We start from the raw sequence: 18,484 nt of genomic DNA, 5'->3' as shown, positions 1-18,484 counted from the left end.
CTTTGATGAACTTTGGTCAGCCTTTCGTGGTCGACAGAGCAGGACGTAGAAACCAGCAGATCAGTCATCCACTGAAACCCCCGTCCGGGTTTGGACAAAAGGCTATGATCTTATGGTCCCGACTCACTGCTGATTCCCAGCCATAGAAGACTCCCACAGATAACGCTTGAGTCCCTTTTTTTTCAGCCAGGAATGAAAAGCAACACTCAAAGGAGACATATGTTGCCAGGTCCTGTGAGCAGCACTTTGCCCTCACACGACAGCAGGGGAACAGTTCGTCTTTGCTGACCTTCGTAATCGTTCAACAGCTTTTGGCTTTCATACAGCAGTCCAGCAGAAGATGGGCCTAGTTCAGCATCATCATGTCTTTGTTCAGCAACAACAGCGGCCTGATGCGGTAATCAAGAAGATCCCTTCAAATACATCGTCCCATGATCTCTGAGCTTAAAAGACCCTTTCCCCAAGATCGCCATCAAGTCAGAAGGAAGGAGAACTGCCAGAGAAAAAATAATACAAAGTAATAAAAAAATCAAAACTTATATATGCCACATTTTGTTACTTTCACTATTATAAATAAAATTTATCTTGTGATGCATCCTCCCGTGTGGCTCTAGATTTGTTGTTGTTATAGCACAAACGGCCAACTGCCCCAAATCCTGAACTGCAAAAAGAATAAACATAGAAATGTGTTAAAATAGTCCACGATCAGATGTGCCAGAATTAAGAAAATAATGACACTTACTGTTCAAAATCAATTAATGTCAATACCTCGATGACATTCACTCTGCTTGTGCCAAATATCAACTACAAATTTTAAAATCACAACCTCACAAACTCATTAAAGGATTAGAACAAACTCTAGAATGTCCTAGTACTGACACTAATAAAAGTTGCGATTGAATTGCACTTTGTCAAATAATTATGAATTGCATATTGTTCTACTAAATACCAAACATCCTTATCATTGTCCCACGCTTCAAGACAAAGTCCTATTTTAAAATTTCAGAAATTATTTACATTTTATTTGAATTTCATAGCAGTTTTAACCAAAATTTTCCTCAAAATTAAAAATGTACACCCAACTGTATATAATCAAAGTCAGCAGTGATGCAGAAATCTATCAACAATTTTAAATGTAAATAAACATGGCATAGATGTTATTTGAAACCGTTCAATTTTAGATGATCAAATCTAATTTAGTAGAAGCTTCTATATCACATACACCATATTTTAGTCAAGCATGAAGGCCATATGACTCTACATTAAAAAAAAAAATCCATAATTCACTATTGTTGAATGAAAAAATCTAAATTATTGATGAACTAATTTACCATTAACCATATCCAAAAATTTACCAGGAAATAGGGTCTACTTCTCCTTCTCCCCCTGTCGATATAATAAAATTATCATTTTGAAAATAATTTGGAATCTATGTCACTGTTATATAATAATTTGCTTGAAAAACCAAAATATTATAAGACGTTCCACCATTTCTCCAAATCTTCCATCTAGTATTCAAACTAGACTGAGATGATGTAAATTTCAAAGTTCCATCTGTAATATCTTATCTTTATAACATCCCCCTGTGTTTTCTTATTTCCAAAAGAAAAACAATTTAGAGGTGGAAAACAAAACTAGAAGAACTTTCCCCCATTATGCTAAAATTTCAACATGTCCAATCAGTTACCCATATGAAATATAAACCAAGTTAATTTAGTTAGAATTTAGCTTAGTTTGTTAGTGTTGTTAGTCAAAGTGGATAACACAATTTCCTAATAACAACATCTATCTGCTTTAAGCCAAGGCTGAATTCTCGTTTCATATTAATTCCACTGCACAAGCAGATGATTCAGTTTTAACCAGATTGTGACACCAAAAGATGTAATCGTCTTTACCTTAAAATTGTCCGTAAAGCAGTAATAAAAACATATTTAAGAAACAAAACCTTTACTGTCCCTAAATAGTTTAAAATAAGAAAAATATCACACAGCTACACACTAAAGTGATGTCATATTTACATAGAGCTTCCTAAAACCCATCAAAAGCCATCTGCCTCCACATTCACTCTCATTCACACTCAAGTAGACTCATCAACACCCCATTGTAAGAAAGATGCAGGATGTTACCCCAGATTTCAAACCAAAATTCGTCCTGTGAAAGTTTTAAACACAATTATTATAACACCATGGTTGAAAAAAAAATAATTATCCAATAGTTCTAATATTGTTCAGTTTTGAGTGAACCTGTTTTAAAAACTCCATATTATACACACAACCGTATCTCATGATAGCCCACTGTTATTAAATGACTACCTAGACCCCCTGTAGGAAAACCCAAAAACCGTTCATGTGGTCATGTAATATGCAAAATGGGCTGCACACGAAGATCGTCCTACAAGAAACAAAGTCATTCATTAGTGTTTCAACATGTCCTACATTAACAGTGTAGAAAACACTGTCAAGCAGAAAAACATCCATATGTTCTCGTTTTTGTTCTCTTGTTCCAATCAGTGAGGGTGTTCCATCCTGTGTCAGGAAACCTAGAAATTTAAGTGATTGTCAATGTTACAATATTATAAAAAAAACAATTGGATCATTCCAGTGCTCCAGCCTGGAACTGATGCCACACATTTCTCCCGCTGAGAAAGTAAAAACATCTGTAAATCTGTTATTTTGTACTTTTCATTTCAACACAAAACACAGTTCTAAAAGTAATTCACAACAAAATCCAAGAATCCTGAAAGAGTGAGCTGGAAATATCAGTGCTAACAGAACTGAAGCACTCCCAAAATGCAAATGGGGGGGTCAATCAATCCCCCTGCTGTGAAACAAAACTTTTAACCAAAATTGAGAAACCTCTGTCCCACAGAAGCACATTTTAACAGAAAGTTGGTAATACAACATCCAGCAAAAACATTTGACAATATTTCATAACACAATCTCATTAACCATCCACCAACACAAAAATCACAAGACAAACACATAACACGCAGTGAAACACAAATCACTACTGCATAATATCAGCACAATTCAGACACAGACAGACAAATAGACAGCAGCGCGTGGTGGAACATATAACGGGGGAAGACAGACACACAGCCATAGATCAACCCGCAGCCAAGCACGCACACAAACACAAAGAAACGTACAAAACACAGACAACGTCGTAGTTCAGTCAAAAAAAGACAGAAAAGAAAAGAAAATGTCAGGTGCCGGCTAAAAGAATGTATGACTCATCTTTTAATTTTCCAGCTTCACTTTTACAAATCCCTTTTATTCTCATTACAACTTCTCAGTCCTTTAAGGTGATTCAACCTGCCATCAGTCCTTTAAGGTTATTCATCCTGCTAAATTAATTATTCTCAGTCCTTTATACTACTACCAATTCGATTCAGAATGCCAGAGAAAGGTGATCCAACCTATTAGTCCTTTTTCCATGAGTGATACAACTCGGTCCAATTAACCCAAACAATTAATTATAAGTCCACAGGAGATGAGCCATAATCTCCGGGCTGATACAAGCCCCTGCTAATCAATACACAGACACCCGAAATTCTTTTATTGAGGCACAGGCATGAATCCTCAGGGTAAAGAATATAATAAAAAACCCAGCTTAAAATCAGAGTTAACGTAAAGGCTCTGTTTGAACTAGCCAAAGTTCCCTGTAATGTGTATTTATTCAAATCCTTAAACAACCGACTCTTTTAGGAGGGATTCTATCTACCTCTGCAGCTTCTAAATTCTGTGAGGCCGCACACAGCAAATCAGCCACGGTCCAACCACACGGCGCTTCAGACAACTAAAAAATAATCAAACACTGTCTTACCACACCGAAGCGTCGGGCCGAAACGGATCAATCAGTGCCAAACAGCCGCCCACCGAGATTCCAGAACCGGAACGAGCCCCCAATTGTTAAGGAAGAAAATATTCTAAAATAGTTAACTTTGGAAAAAGGTTGGCTTCTCTCTTCCTTTCCCAGGTTCCTCTCGGCGAGCTGCGTGTGGCCACAAGGAAAACCAGCATTGCTTGTTGACGTCACAGAATTACAGAGTTTAATCCAATATATGACAATGCATAAACTTAGAAGTAAGACAATGCACAAACTTACACCAGAAACTGCAGAACAACGGAGACATACATTCAATTACCTGACATAAATGGAGAGAAGGAAAGAAAGCAAAGACGTACAAAGACATCTTTGGAGAGTTGCAAGAGCAAATCTAATTTGTTACTTCTGTGTAGAAAGTTTTATCCTCTTGTATTTAATTTATTCAAATAAGGCTGGCTTTTGCTCCTCCAACCAGGAGCTATCTTGGACACTCAGAAAAACTTAGAGCTTCCCCTAATTTACGGCAAACATCTGGCTGAAGAAAACATGAGATAAGACCTCACAGAATAGCTGTTGGAATGCGGGGGCCTCTTCCTGCCATAAATTCTCAGGAACAAACTTAAATTCAGTCCTTTGGTTCAAGGAAAGGTTATCTTCACAAACTTGTTCAGAATTAAGAAATATGTTCAAAATGAGAGTGCTCAACATACCTTTTACCATGCCATAAGATTAACTGTATTAAAAACTAAAAATAATAATTTTTCTTCAACAGTGCGCTCCACCCTTCCAAGGAATTACATTAGACCATAGGGATTATCATTCTACAGCCTCAATATCTTACTCTGATAATAATAGGCGTATTGTTATACTATTTTTGTTATTTTTATTATCATCTAGCTGGTAAAATTTTCAGTTTGATCTGGAAAAAGACGCTATGATGCCTTGCAACAAGCATGAAAGGCCCAACCCCCCAGGCTTTTTGGGCACATTATGCAAGAATGCTGCTTGCTGCCGCGATGAATAGTGGCGTTTCTAAGCTGTTGTCAGGGATGGCTGTGACCCACCCAAAAGTCAGTGAGCTAATCCGGAGTATTCCCATTTTAAATACAGTGAACCCTCGTTCATCGCAGAGGTTACGTTCCAAAAAGAACCCGCGATAGGTGAAATACGTGAAGTAGAAACCTTTTTTTTTTTTAGAGTTATCATACAATGAAATACTCCATACAACATTGAAATCAGGGAATAAAAACTTTATACAGGCCCAAGCATTTGTTTAACAAATAAAAGTACGGTATAAACGTTAACTACTGTACTGTACTGTAAAATAATATAGTTATAAATACTTTTAATCATCAATACGAAATGAAGGGTTAATATTGCGGGGATCAGCACCGCCCCGCCGTGACGGATTGGATTTTTCTTCCAAAGCCTGCGGGGCAGCTGTGTGTTTTGGAGAGAAGAACATAGTTATGTGATCAACGCGCAAGTCAGTGAGCTAATCCGGTTTATTCCCATTTTAAATCATGTACTATTTAACCACGTATGACCAGAACGTATTCTGGATATAATGGGTTCCTCTTTTGTATGTCATCCTGTTCTAAACATCACCAATTAATTAAGCAAACCACTTAATGCAGGAATGTCGCTACTACTGTAAATAGCGGTGCTTGAACTCTATTGTCAGAGAACAAGAGAGTAAATGTCTACACATCGGTTTTTCCAAGACAACGATGAGGTCATAGCCTTGAATGGAGCAGCGACTCGCATGTAATATTCCCAGGGCTAAGAGATACATGTCATTTGCTATCAGTAATATATTGATTTGAAATGCAAATAAAAAACATTTTCTATGAGACATTTTCCTGACTTTATGTTTCACTATTATATTATGGGCTACTATATAAATCTTTTTAAGCAAACCTGTAAAAATGTAATGATGTCAGAATATTGGACCCAGAATTCGAGGCGAGACAGGCAGTGGGAAAGTTCAAAAGGTTTATTAAACACCAACAGGTGCGCGGGGCTGCTCGTCTGCTGCGGGGCAGATCTCTGCAGGGATAGGAGAATACAGGTCAGAGACTGGATGTGGAGCTGAATGCGACTTGGAGCAAAGTCACTGACTAGATTCAAAGTTCAGTTCATTCGCGGAGAACTCAGCAGAATCCAGAAGGGAGATTTGACCGCAGTTGCGGCGGCCACGCCCCCAGAGTTCCAAGAGAGCGAGCAGCAGAAGTCAGTGATGGAGTACATCACTGACCGGTCTCCCTGTCTGAGAGTCAAAAGTCCCCTTGAGGCTTCCCTACTCGGAAGAACTGGGCAAAAAACTCTGATTACTTCCAAAGAAAAATTATTATAAGAGCTGCAGAGTTCAGGATTATTCAACCACTCTGACGTTCCCCATAATTTGGCCTTTCCCGCTAACAGAGAGATTACATAGGCCACCTTGGCTCGATCAGAAGGAAACGCAGAGGGCTGTAATTCAAAATGAATTTCGCACTGAGTCAGGAAGGCTCTGCATTGATCAGGATCCCCTTTAAATGCTTCAGGAGGGGACAGACGCGGTTCAAGAGAAGCTGGACTATCAGTTGCAGACATGGGCGCGGCAGCTGTCATGGGCGGGGCAGCTGGAGCAGCCTGATTAATAATCAAGGATCTCCTGCATGCCTGATTCTAGCCGGGAAATACTTTGATCCACATCATTTCGCCACTGCCCGTCTGCCGATGGGTCCATGTTTTGGCCAGGTTATTCTGTAATGATCTCAGAATATTGGACCCAGAATTCAAGGCGAGACAGTCAGTGGGAAAGTACAAAGCATTTATTAATCAAAACAGGTGTCACCTGGCGCTGATGGGAGGCAAACACACAACTTAGAACCGCAGAACCAATTAGACAGGGAGCAAGGAGCAAAGGAAAAAACCAAACCATCAGCGCCGAGATCATGACAAAAAACCCCATTTCCATTTCTTTCGTTTTTAAAATTAAATAAAAAAATTAAATGGCAAAAATCCAAACGTGTCTGCTAGTTTAAAGTCCATCTTATTTATTTGAATATTTAACGAAAACATTGCAGATGCCACACACGCACACAAAATGACAGAAAGAAAGATCCGAGCATTTTAGTTTCTATATATATATATACCTTTCAAAAACTGTGAGTGTTTTCAAAAACTAGTGATTTTTTGAAAGAAAATAAAAGAATAAAAACAGTTAAGCATTTTAAAAGCATCTTTACAAAAAAGGAACATAACAGCATTTTTTAAATAAATGATTTATTATGAGAACATATCATTTCACCATTTATTGGGGGGTAATTAATTGAATGCTTATTTATTTATTGAACATGTATATATTTATGTATTTATTTAGATTGGATTAGATGTGATTAGATGAGCTTTATTGATCTCACAGCGGAGAAATTCACTCGTCACATATTGGCATAGAAGTTACAGAAGGTGCAAACAAGGAGAAAAAAGGTGCATTAAGAATAAGCAATATATATACCGTATATACAGTATATCAAGATAAATAGGATTAAGGTGCATGTGTACATGTATCACACACAATGAAAAACAAAACAAAAATAGGAAATAAAAAAAATAAGAAATAAAGATATGTACAATCCGGATGGCTTATATACAGGTGGAGAAATATTGCACATTCAACATATTGCACAGCATATTGTTCACAGTCAATAAATACAAAACTATAATGTAGCTGCACAGTGGTTTTTACAGGAGTTATTGTTGATATAGTGCATTATTATAGAGTCTGGTGGCAGCAGCAACGAATGACCTGCAGTAGCGCTCCTTCTTACAGACAGGGTGTCTACTGTAAGTCTCTGACTAAAGGAGCTGCTCAGCTCCTGTTTTTATACATGGGAGGCTCATGCGTGAATGTCCAACGAATAACTCCAATTGTTGTTTCAAAAATAGAAAACCTGGTTTCATTACTTAGTTTTGCCCTGGATGTTGTAGCGTTTGTGGACGCTACGTCGCTACTTGATAAGAACAATAACGTCACTACTGGAAAGTTACTTGATAAATAATGCAGCGGCGCTACTGCCCATCACTGGAAACTATGTAATGATAATAATAAATAATAACAACACACAAAAACAGTATAACAATACGCCTATTATTATCAGAGTAAGATGTTGAGGCTGTAGAATGATAATCCCTATGGTCTAATGTAATAAAAAAGCGATAAAAAATAAAAAAAAACATTTAAGGCAACTCGGCCAAAGTTGGGATCAAACCCGCAATCTGTTGAACCACAGACCACTGAGCCTAACCTCTACGCTATCAGCTCGCAACACGTGACACCCCTCGCAGTCTGCTTCTTGACCAGACGGGGAAGGGTGTCACGTATAGCACGGCAAGAGAGTAACACACAAAAACAGTATAACAATACGCCTGTTATTATAAGAGTAAGATGTTGAGGCAGTAGAATGATAATCCCTATGATCTAATGTAATAAAAAACGGTGTGGTAGCGACAGGTGGCTGCTTTTTTTTTTTTATTACAGACCAAGCACAGAAACTCTCGATGGATTTTAATGAACACAGTTAAAGATTAGCTTGACTTTTGATCCTCAAAGCTGTCAACGGCACTTATATTTTACAAAACTAAAGAAAATATATTTTCTTACATACCCTTTTGAATAACTTTGGCTTATCTTAATGAGGAATCAACTTTGGATATGATTTTAATTTCAAAATCACCAGCCGCAGCACTGTCTCTGTCGCCTTTCTCTGGTTGCGCCTCAGTCCGTATCCCCGGCTCCAACTTAATTAATTTTATTTTTCATTAAATAATAGAGATGCAGATAAATAGAAATAAACAGATCTCAGATAAGATCGGAGGTGTATCTATAACTACGCAACCATTTTCATAAAATAAGATTATGCAGTCCCTATGTTAAATTAATTCATTAACTTTATTTTAATCAAAAACAAAATAAAATAGCACAATATCACACCAAGATCCCCAATAAACCTGCTTTTCAGTTGACTGCAGGCCCACAAACGTCACCCTCAGCACGGCAGAGGTCCCAAGCGCCACCTGGTGGTGTTCCGGGTACATTGCAGTTCTTTTTGAAATAAAAAAACTGGCCTCAGGAAATACATCGTGATTCACACAGGAATCACACAGGAATCACGCAGGAAACCGTCCATTTCCAACCAGTGCTAAACATATTATTTATATATATATATATATATATATAATTTATTTATAAAAAAAAAAACTGTTTTCTCACCCCTCGTGGGGTGGTATGTGTCATCCTCAAGCTCGGGTCCTCTACCAGAGCCCTGGGAGTTTGAGGGTTCTGCGCAGTATCTTAGCTGTAAGATATATTATATATATATATATATATATATATATATATATATATATATATATATATATATATATATATATATATATATATATATATATATGTGGCACCCGAGAGGTGCGATCATCTTTAAAAAAAACATAAAAACCAAACAGACTGCGGCGATTGTGAGCAGGGCCTTAAAAAGTTTAATAGATTAAAAGTTCAATAATTTACGTAAAAAGACGAGCTCGCTAAAAGTGTTCAATAAAATACGTTAAAAGGAAAAAGATAAAAAAAGATAGATAAAAGAGAAAAGATTAAAAAGAAAGATAAAAATCCAGATAGTGGAGAGCAGCAGAGTCAATGGGGAAGTCTGTTAAAAGACGCGCACTTGGCGGGTATAATGGAGGGCACCGTCCACCCCAGCGCTGGGTCCTCGTTTCGGCACGCTGCGCGTGTGGGCCTCTCCAGCGTAGCTGGCCTGCGAGGTCTCCTCCAACACGCGCCTCTCGCCAGCGTGCCTCTGCGCCTCGCTCCATGACGGGCCTCTCTGCACCCCGCTCCGGTGAGCGTCTCTCCGGCGTGCGTCCTTGCACCTTGCTCCGGTGCGCGTCCCTGCACCTCGCTCGCTCCGGTGCGCGTCTCTCCGGTGCGCGTCTCTCCGGTGCGCGTCTCTCTCTCCGGTGCGCGTCTCTCTCTCCGGTGCGCGTCTCTCCACCTCGCTCCGGCGGGCCTCCTGCCGTCAGTCCCCAAGGCTCTCCCGCTGCTTCCCTCTCACTCGCTCCGTCCGGCTCCCTCCAAGATCAGCCTTCCCCAACCAAACCTTCCCATGTCCGGTGTCTGTCCCTCCAACCAAGCAGCTGCCTTTTTTAAATCAGCGTCCCAGTCGGCACGCTGCTTAGTTGATTGGGAACACCTGTGCCGTTGTGGGCGTGTCCAGGTGTGTGTGGCAATGTGGCCTCCAAACAAAATCCAAAAAAACATGCAACACACAAAATTGAAAACAAGCAAACAAGTTCAAAAATAAAGAAAATCCAAAATTAGAAAACATGCAACAACTTAACAAAAAGGCCACATTACCACATCCCCCCACACTTTAATAAGGCCCGTCCCGGCCGATCCATAGTCCTATGGGAGAGCACCTTCCCATCTGATTTAAAAAAATAAATAAATAAAATAAAACCCGTTAAAAACACTGCTCACAACCCCGCAATCCTACCAGCAACGCCAGATTCTGTGGCACCCGAGAGGTGCGATCATCTTTAAAAAAAACATAAAAACCAAACAGACTGCGGCGATTGTGAGCAGGGCCTTAAAAAGTTTAATAGATTAAAAGTTCAATAATTTACGTAAAAAGACGAGCTCGCTAAAAGTGTTCAATAAAATACGTTAAAAGGAAAAAGATAAAAAAAGATAGATAAAAGAGAAAAGATTAAAAAGAAAGATAAAAATCCAGATGGTGGAGAACAGCAGAGTCAATGGGGAAGTCTGTTAAAAGACGCGCACTTGGCGGGTATAATGGAGGGCACCGTCCACCCCAGCGCTGGGTCCTCGTTTCGGCACGCTGCGCGTGTGGGCCTCTCCAGCGTAGCTGGCCTGCGAGGTCTCCTCCAACACGCGCCTCTCGCCAGCGTGCCTCTGCGCCTCGCTCCATGACGGGCCTCTCTGCACCCCGCTCCGGTGAGCGTCTCTCCGGCGTGCGTCCTTGCACCTTGCTCCGGTGCGCGTCCCTGCACCTCGCTCGCTCCGGTGCGCGTCTCTCCGGCGCGCGTCTCTCTGTCCGGTGCGCGTCTCTCCGGTGCGCGTCTCTCTCTCCGGCGCGCTCCTCTCCGGCGCGCGTCTCCCTCTCCGGTGCGCGTCTCTCTCTCCGGTGCGCGTCTCTCCGGTGCGCGTCTCTATCTCCGGTGCGCGTCTCTCTCTCCGGTGCGCGTCTCTCCACCTCGCTCCGGCGGGCCTCCTGCCGTCAGTCCCCAAGGCTCTCCCGCTGCTTCCCTCTCACTCGCTCCGTCCGGCTCCCTCCAAGATCGGCCTTCCCCAACCAAACCTTCCCATGTCCGGTGTCTGTCCCTCCAACCAAGCAGCTGCCTTTTTTAAATCAGCGTCCCAGTCGGCACGCTGCTTAGTTGATTGGGAACACCTGTGCCGTTGTGGGCGTGTCCAGGTGTGTGTGGCAATGTGGCCTCCAAACAAAATCCAAAAAAACATGCAACACACAAAATTGAAAACAAGCAAACAAGTTCAAAAATAAAGAAAATCCAAAATTAGAAAACATGCAACAACTTAACAAAAAGGCCACATTACCACATCCCCCCACACTTTAATAAGGCCCGTCCCGGCCGATCCATAGTCCTATGGGAGAGCACCTTCCCATCTGATTTAAAAAAATAAATAAATAAAATAAAACCCGTTAAAAACACTGCTCACAACCCCGCAGTCCTACCAGCAACGCCAGATTCTGTGGCACCCGAGAGGTGCGATCATCTTTAAAAAAAACATAAAAACCAAACAGACTGCGGCGATTGTGACCAGGGCCTTAAAAAGTTTAATAGATTAAAAGTTCAATAATTTACGTAAAAAGACGAGCTCGCTAAAAGTGTTCAATAAAATACGTTAAAAGGAAAAAGATAAAAAAAGATAGATAAAAGAGAAAAGATTAAAAAGAAAGATAAAAATCCAGATGGTGGAGAGCAGCAGAGTCAATGGGGAAGTCTGTTAAAAGACGCGCACTTGGCGGGTATAATGGAGGGCACCGTCCACCCCAGCGCTGGGTCCTCGTTTCGGCACGCTGCGCGTGTAGGCCTCTCCAGCGTAGCTGGCCTGCGAGGTCTCCTCCAACACGCGCCTCTCGCCAGCGTGCCTCTGCGCCTCGCTCCATGACGGGCCTCTCTGCACCCCGCTCCGGTGAGCGTCTCTCCGGCGTGCGTCCTTGCACCTTGCTCCGGTGCGCGTCCCTGCACCTCGCTCGCTCCGGTGCGCGTCTCTCCGGCGCGCTCCTCTCCGGTGCGCATCTCTCTGTCCGGTGCGCGTCTCTCCGGTGCGCGTCTCTCTCTCCGGCGCGCTCCTCTCCGGCGCGCGTCTCCCTCTCCGGTGCGCGTCTCTCTCTCCGGTGCGCGTCTCTCCGGTGCGCGTCTCTCTCTCCGGTGCGCGTCTCTCTCTCCGGTGCGCGTCTCTCCACCTCGCTCCGGCGGGCCTCCTGCCGTCAGTCCCCAAGGCTCTCCCGCTGCTTCCCTCTCACTCGCTCCGTCCGGCTCCCTCCAAGATCGGCCTTCCCCAACCAAACCTTCCCATGTCCGGTGTCTGTCCCTCAAACCAAGCAGCTGCCTTTTTTAAATCAGCGTCCCAGTCGGCACGCTGCTTAGTTGATTGGGAACACCTGTGCCGTTGTGGGCGTGTCCAGGTGTGTGTGGCAATGTGGCCTCCAAACAAAATTCAAAAAAACATGCAACACACAAAATTGAAAACAAGCAAACAAGTTCAAAAATAAAGAAAATCCAAAATTAGAAAACATGCAACAACTTAACAAAAAGGCCACATTACCACATATATATATATATATATATATATATATATATATATATATATATATATATATATAATACATATTGTCAAAACCAGGAGATTGATTGATAGGAATATAATCAGAGTGCGAAATACGGGGGGGTCCGGGGGGCTCGACCCCCCGATTAACCCATGAGCCCCCCTGAAAGCCTCAAAAGCAAAATTTAAGGGGGGTCTTAAATTGTGTCAAAAAATTTTAAATAAAATGCTCTGGCTCCTTAGGAAGCCATTGCTCATATTTGCGTATTGTTTCTAAGTTATATACTATAAGCTTTCTTATGTATAATATTTGATATAGTCTTATTTTGAAAGCACAGGAAGTTGAGCAGTTGGTGTCTTCCTGTATAACGAGTAAACACTGCATAGCTGAATCTGTTCTCACTGTGCTGCGTTTTTGGCCAGTACAGCATGTAATTTGATGTGAAGGATGTATTTCGTTTAAGTTCTATGTTTCATGTTGTGTTTGGAGGTTTATTGCAAGAAAGGTCACTGAGAAGAGAAGTTTAAAAAGACGCTAGCATACGCGCTAACTAGCCGTTAGGGATGCCACTAGCTAGCGGCTAATGTTAACATGTTGTTTTTGTTAGGGTGACCATATTTTCCTTTCGGAAAACCAGGACACCTTGGAGCGGGGTGGGGGTTCCCATGCATAGAGATGTCTATATCTGCAGTTGATTTATTAAAAATGCTTTTCAGTAAAAGTCAACAGCAATTACTTCAATAACAAACGATAATTTTATTCAAAATGTATTTATTAAAAATGCTTAACAATTCCTTTAATGAATGAATAGCACAATGAAAGAAATAATGTCTCATCTAAACATCCCTCACTTAACAATAAAAGTTAACAATAACTCAACTCCCATTAACACATGATACTCAGCCTCAGCAATGAAGGAAATAATGTCTGTTCTGTAGGCTATTGGAAAAAATACATTAACAAATGAGCTAATTAACAAAAAATACCTCTTGTGTGGCAAAAATAACTCAAAATGTACCAAAAACGAACAAACATATCAATAGACTATCTTTACTTTCGGTGTCCAGGTAGCTTTTCAGATCCCTTGCACCTCCATTGGACACCGAGACATATGTGCCTGCTTTGCACACTGTGCACAAGGCCTCCAATGTGTCTCGACCCGGTCTGAAAGTGGGGAAACTCTTTTGTAAATCGTCGGTAAACATACATTTGCCCTTTTGCATGTTTTTGGCGTACTGACAGCCACGCTATATATTATGATTAAGAACAGGGCTGCCCGCACTGCAAGTACATCCCGCTGCAGCCTGCGGGAACGCGGGATTACGTCACACGCAGCCTCGTGCGCAGTGCCCTAGTGCCTGTAAATTTAATGGTCCCATTAATACGGTGGCTGGGAAGTGCAAATCAACAATACAAAATCTGAAACACTTTTACAAATTTTGAAACAACTCTACATTTGAGAAAACAAATTTACAACAAACGAAACACTTTTACAAATCATAAAACAAATTTACATTTCAGAAAACAAAATTACAACAAACGAAACACTTTTACAAATCATAAAACAAATTTACATTTCAGAAAAAAAAATTACAGCAAACGAAACACTTTTACAAATCATAAAACAAATTTACATTTCAGAAAACAAAATTACAACAAACGAAACACTTTTACAAATCATAAAACAAATGTACATTTCAGAAAACAAAATTACAACAAACGCAACACTTTTACAAATCATAAAACAAATTTACATTTCAGAAAACAAAATTACAACAAACGAAACACTTTTACAAATCATAAAACAAATGTACATTTCAGAAAACAAAATTACAACAAACGCAACACTTTTACAAATCATAAAACAAATTTACATTTCAGAAAACACTTTTACAACTGACAAAATCTGACGGAAAGGGAGGGGCTGTCTTCGAAGCTTACCCGGAAGTGATAACCGGAGAGTTCATGCAGGATGGAAGCTAATCCAGTTGCGTTTTACCCGTTCTGCGGCACTCATATGAGCAGTTTAACGCGGTTTTGTTTTTCCTGTGGTCGGTCCTTGGAGTTTTTAAATGGTACAGAACAGACGGTAGAACCAGATATGCTGCAGCTGTGCAAATATTATTTTAATGAGTGTCACTCGTACGTTGTAATCAGAGACATGATGCCATGTTTACATGGTGTATCAGCTTGAGGTCTCTGAAAAGCAAACTGAATGATGCCGGTCTTGTGCAAGATTCTGTTTCTCTGTGAAAATCTGTTCCCCTCTTGTGCGAAATTCTGTTTCCCCGTGAAAATCTGTTCCCCCTGTGTCGGGAGCGCGCATTGCAGCCAGAGAGGCGGATCTGACCATTCTCAGGGCGCTCCTGATCATTTTTCGGTAAAAACAGCTCATATAATCATCTCAACTTTGTAACATCCATTTTAATCGGTTGCTCTTTTTAAAAAAATTGTAAAATAAATACATTAACGAGGTCTTCTTACGCTGTTTTGTGTTGTTTTTTAAACGCCAAGAGAATCGGTATTTCTCCAACTTTTGTCCCTTCAGCCTGACAGAAATAAACGTCAGTCACCAAACACAACAACACGTAGTGTATGTTTAATTTTTCATTGCTGATATAAGAGGATGGAAACTGGCTGATAACAGGGCACACAAATTAAGACGTCCTGCGAAGATGAGAGTAGAATTTCTGGTTAATCACCTTCTAATATAAAATATGACAGATTACTGGATTAAGGACATTTATAGTATACCACATCACACATATCAATTTTAGAGAAATTGGAAACAGTTGCTCTTTATTTCCCAAAGATATGGGAGGAGGAGAGGAGAGAATGGATGTTTCAGCTGCCTGAAATAATCTGTTCCCCCTCCATAACAGGGGAAGAAATTGATTTACCTGCAAGTCTTTAACTGTGCTTATTCCTCTCACCACCAAGAACAAATCCTGTGGATTTGGTCATATTTACTCTTTATTTGCAAAAATTAAAGCGGGGGAACAGAGGATTTCAGCTGCCTGAAATCCTCTATTCCCCCCCTTTAATTTTAACCGGAGTTAACTCGGGTTGTTCTTCCTACTCCATGCGCGCTCCCGACGAGGGGATACAAATTTTCACAGAGATAACTACCTTGGCACGACACCGGCATCATTCAGTTTGTTTTTCAGAGACCTGAAGCTGATGTGTACTAACCTGACAACAGCCAGATGCATGTCTCGCTCCGCCAAGCGTGAGTGGAGCTAGGCGGAGCGAGACATGCATCTGGCTGTTGTCAGGTTAGATGTGTACGCCATGTAAACATGTCATCATGTCTACGATTACAACGTACGAGTGACACTCATTAAAATAATATATGCACAGCTTCGAAGACAGTCCCTCCCTTTCCGTCAGATTTTGTCAGTTGTAAAAGTGTTTTCTGAAATGTAAATTTGTTTTATGATTTGTAAAAGTGTTTCGTTTGTTGTAATTTTGTTTTCTGAAATGTAAATTTGTTTTATGATTTGTAAAAGTGTTTCGTTTGTTGTAATTTTGTTTTCTGAAATGTAAATTTGTTTTATGATTTGTAAAAGTGTTTCGTTTGTTGTAATTTTGTTTTCTGAAATGTAAATTTGTTTTATGATTTGTAAAAGTGTTTTGTTTGTTGTAAATTTGTTTACTCAAATGTAAAGTTGTTTCAAGATTTTTAAAAGTGTTTCAGATTTTGTATTGTTGATTTGCACTTCCCAGCCACCGTACATTAAGGTAATTTAAAAAATCAGGACATTTCCTCACTTTCTAAAAAAAAACCCGGGACACCCAGGACAGGACGTGAAATACGGATATGTCTCGGGAAATACGGACGTTTCGTCACCCTAGTTTATGTCATTATGCGTTTCTGTACATATTCAGGGAATATGTTGAGTTTATTATTTAGGAGAATTGTGCCTGTTTATTTGGAATTGTGCCTGTTTACACAAAGACTTATGCACATTATTTCTTTGTTGCAGTTTTACCATTCATTCATCCATCCATACCAGCCAATAAATCCAAAGAAAAGGCTTATGGTGTGGTTATTGGAAATGATGGTTACCTACCTGCTAAGCTAAGAGGGCAGGACATAAATTATTTTTTTGTCGTTAATGGTCACTAAAATGTTTTAAGCTCAACATGTCCAGTATTAAAATTCAAAACCTTTATTTACAAATATGCTCTGTTTTTTGCGAAGTGGAGCCAGCCAATCCTGTTCGCGTATGCAAATTAGCCATGTGCTTTTCTGCAGTTAATAACACGGGCAACTCGGAACAGATTGTGTGAAGGCAGCAGGTCTTCACTCCTGTTGGTGGACCTCAACGGACCTCCTCTGGATTAATTCGACCCATTTCCATTCGTCAGAAGCTGGATTTAAGCAGGACATGTGTGTGCATGAAAGAGAGAGACAGACAGACAGACAGTCTTAGTAAATGTGTGTGTTTTCAGAGACTGTCTATTCAGGCTCTTGCCACCAGATACACAGAAAGCTTCATCCACCAAGCTGTCAGGAAGCTGAGCCCCCCTCAAAAACAAAAATCACTCCGGACAAACTGTCTCCTGCACTACTATTAATACTATATTTATTTACTGTTCTTTTGCACTGTTACTGTTACAAATGCTAAACCTTACATAATTGGTAATAATAATAATTTTTCTGCTGCCATTACCATCTGCCTTTTTGCACTAGCATAAGTATTGCATATTTTATATTTTATTGTGAAATTGAATGTTTAAATTTTAGTATTAGGAACTGATCTTATCTGTTGTGCCTGTGCACTTTATCGGTTTCACTGTTGGTGAATGAGAAACGAACTTCCTCTCGAGTCCTTGTTTGTCTGGTGAATCTGAAGAATTGACATTAAAGCTGACTTTGACTTTGAAATGTTATAGGCCTACTGCATATTGAGAAAATTTAGATCGGTATTGCGCAACAATCGGGAGATGGGGACCCCCCCAAATATTGACAGGTATTTCGCACACTCAATATACTCCTTGCTTAATATCATAATCTGCTTTTTTCTGATCTCTTACAACATTGTCTCTTGCAAGGCATCTTTGTTTGTACTTTGACAGAACAGTTGATCTCAATGTTTGTTGCTGTGGGCCAGTTACAGACATGTTAATATATATTTAGATCCCGCTAAAGGGTCACACTAAAAAAACACTATTATTTTTAGCACGGGCAAAAACAAAAATGCACCGGTTATAACTGAAAAGTGGAAGAAAAAAAATCACAGAATACAGGAAATCTCCAGGGGACTGTCAGCTGCACATCTTTCAGTTGCACACCTGTATGCAGCTTTATTTTGTTGGCTAATGACAGAGTAGATTCTGATTGTGTTGAATACAAAAGCACAATATAGTCACCATTACTGACTATTAAGTTACTACATAGTAGATCGACAGTGGCGTTGGATGTAGGAGTTTGCCCTGAAATTGAAGGATTGATGGTTCAAGCCCCGGCTCCGACTTTCAGTGTCGTTGTGTCCTTGGGCAAGACACTCCACCTGCATTGTCTACTGATGGTGGTCAGAGGGTCCAGTGGCGCCAGTGTACGGCAGCTTTGCTTCTGGAAGCTGTGGCTACAATGTAGCTTGCCACCATGAGTGTGTGAGTGTATGGGTGAATGAATGTAGTGTAAAGCGCTTTGGTCAAGTCTCCTGACTTGAATAAAGGTGCTATATAAGTACATGCCATTTACAGTAATCTATGGGCGTAGGTTTGCATAGGGACCATAGGGACATGTCCCTACCAACAGTTATATGTGAATAACATGTTTATAATTTACAATA

This window comes from Cyprinodon tularosa, unplaced genomic scaffold, assembly GCF_016077235.1.
Source record: "Cyprinodon tularosa strain WSP-4 unplaced genomic scaffold, ASM1607723v1 ctg394, whole genome shotgun sequence".
In the NCBI taxonomy this organism is placed as follows: domain Eukaryota; kingdom Metazoa; phylum Chordata; class Actinopteri; order Cyprinodontiformes; family Cyprinodontidae; genus Cyprinodon; species Cyprinodon tularosa.
The sequence above is the reverse complement of the archived record's forward strand: the minus strand, read 5'-3'. Positions refer to the sequence as shown.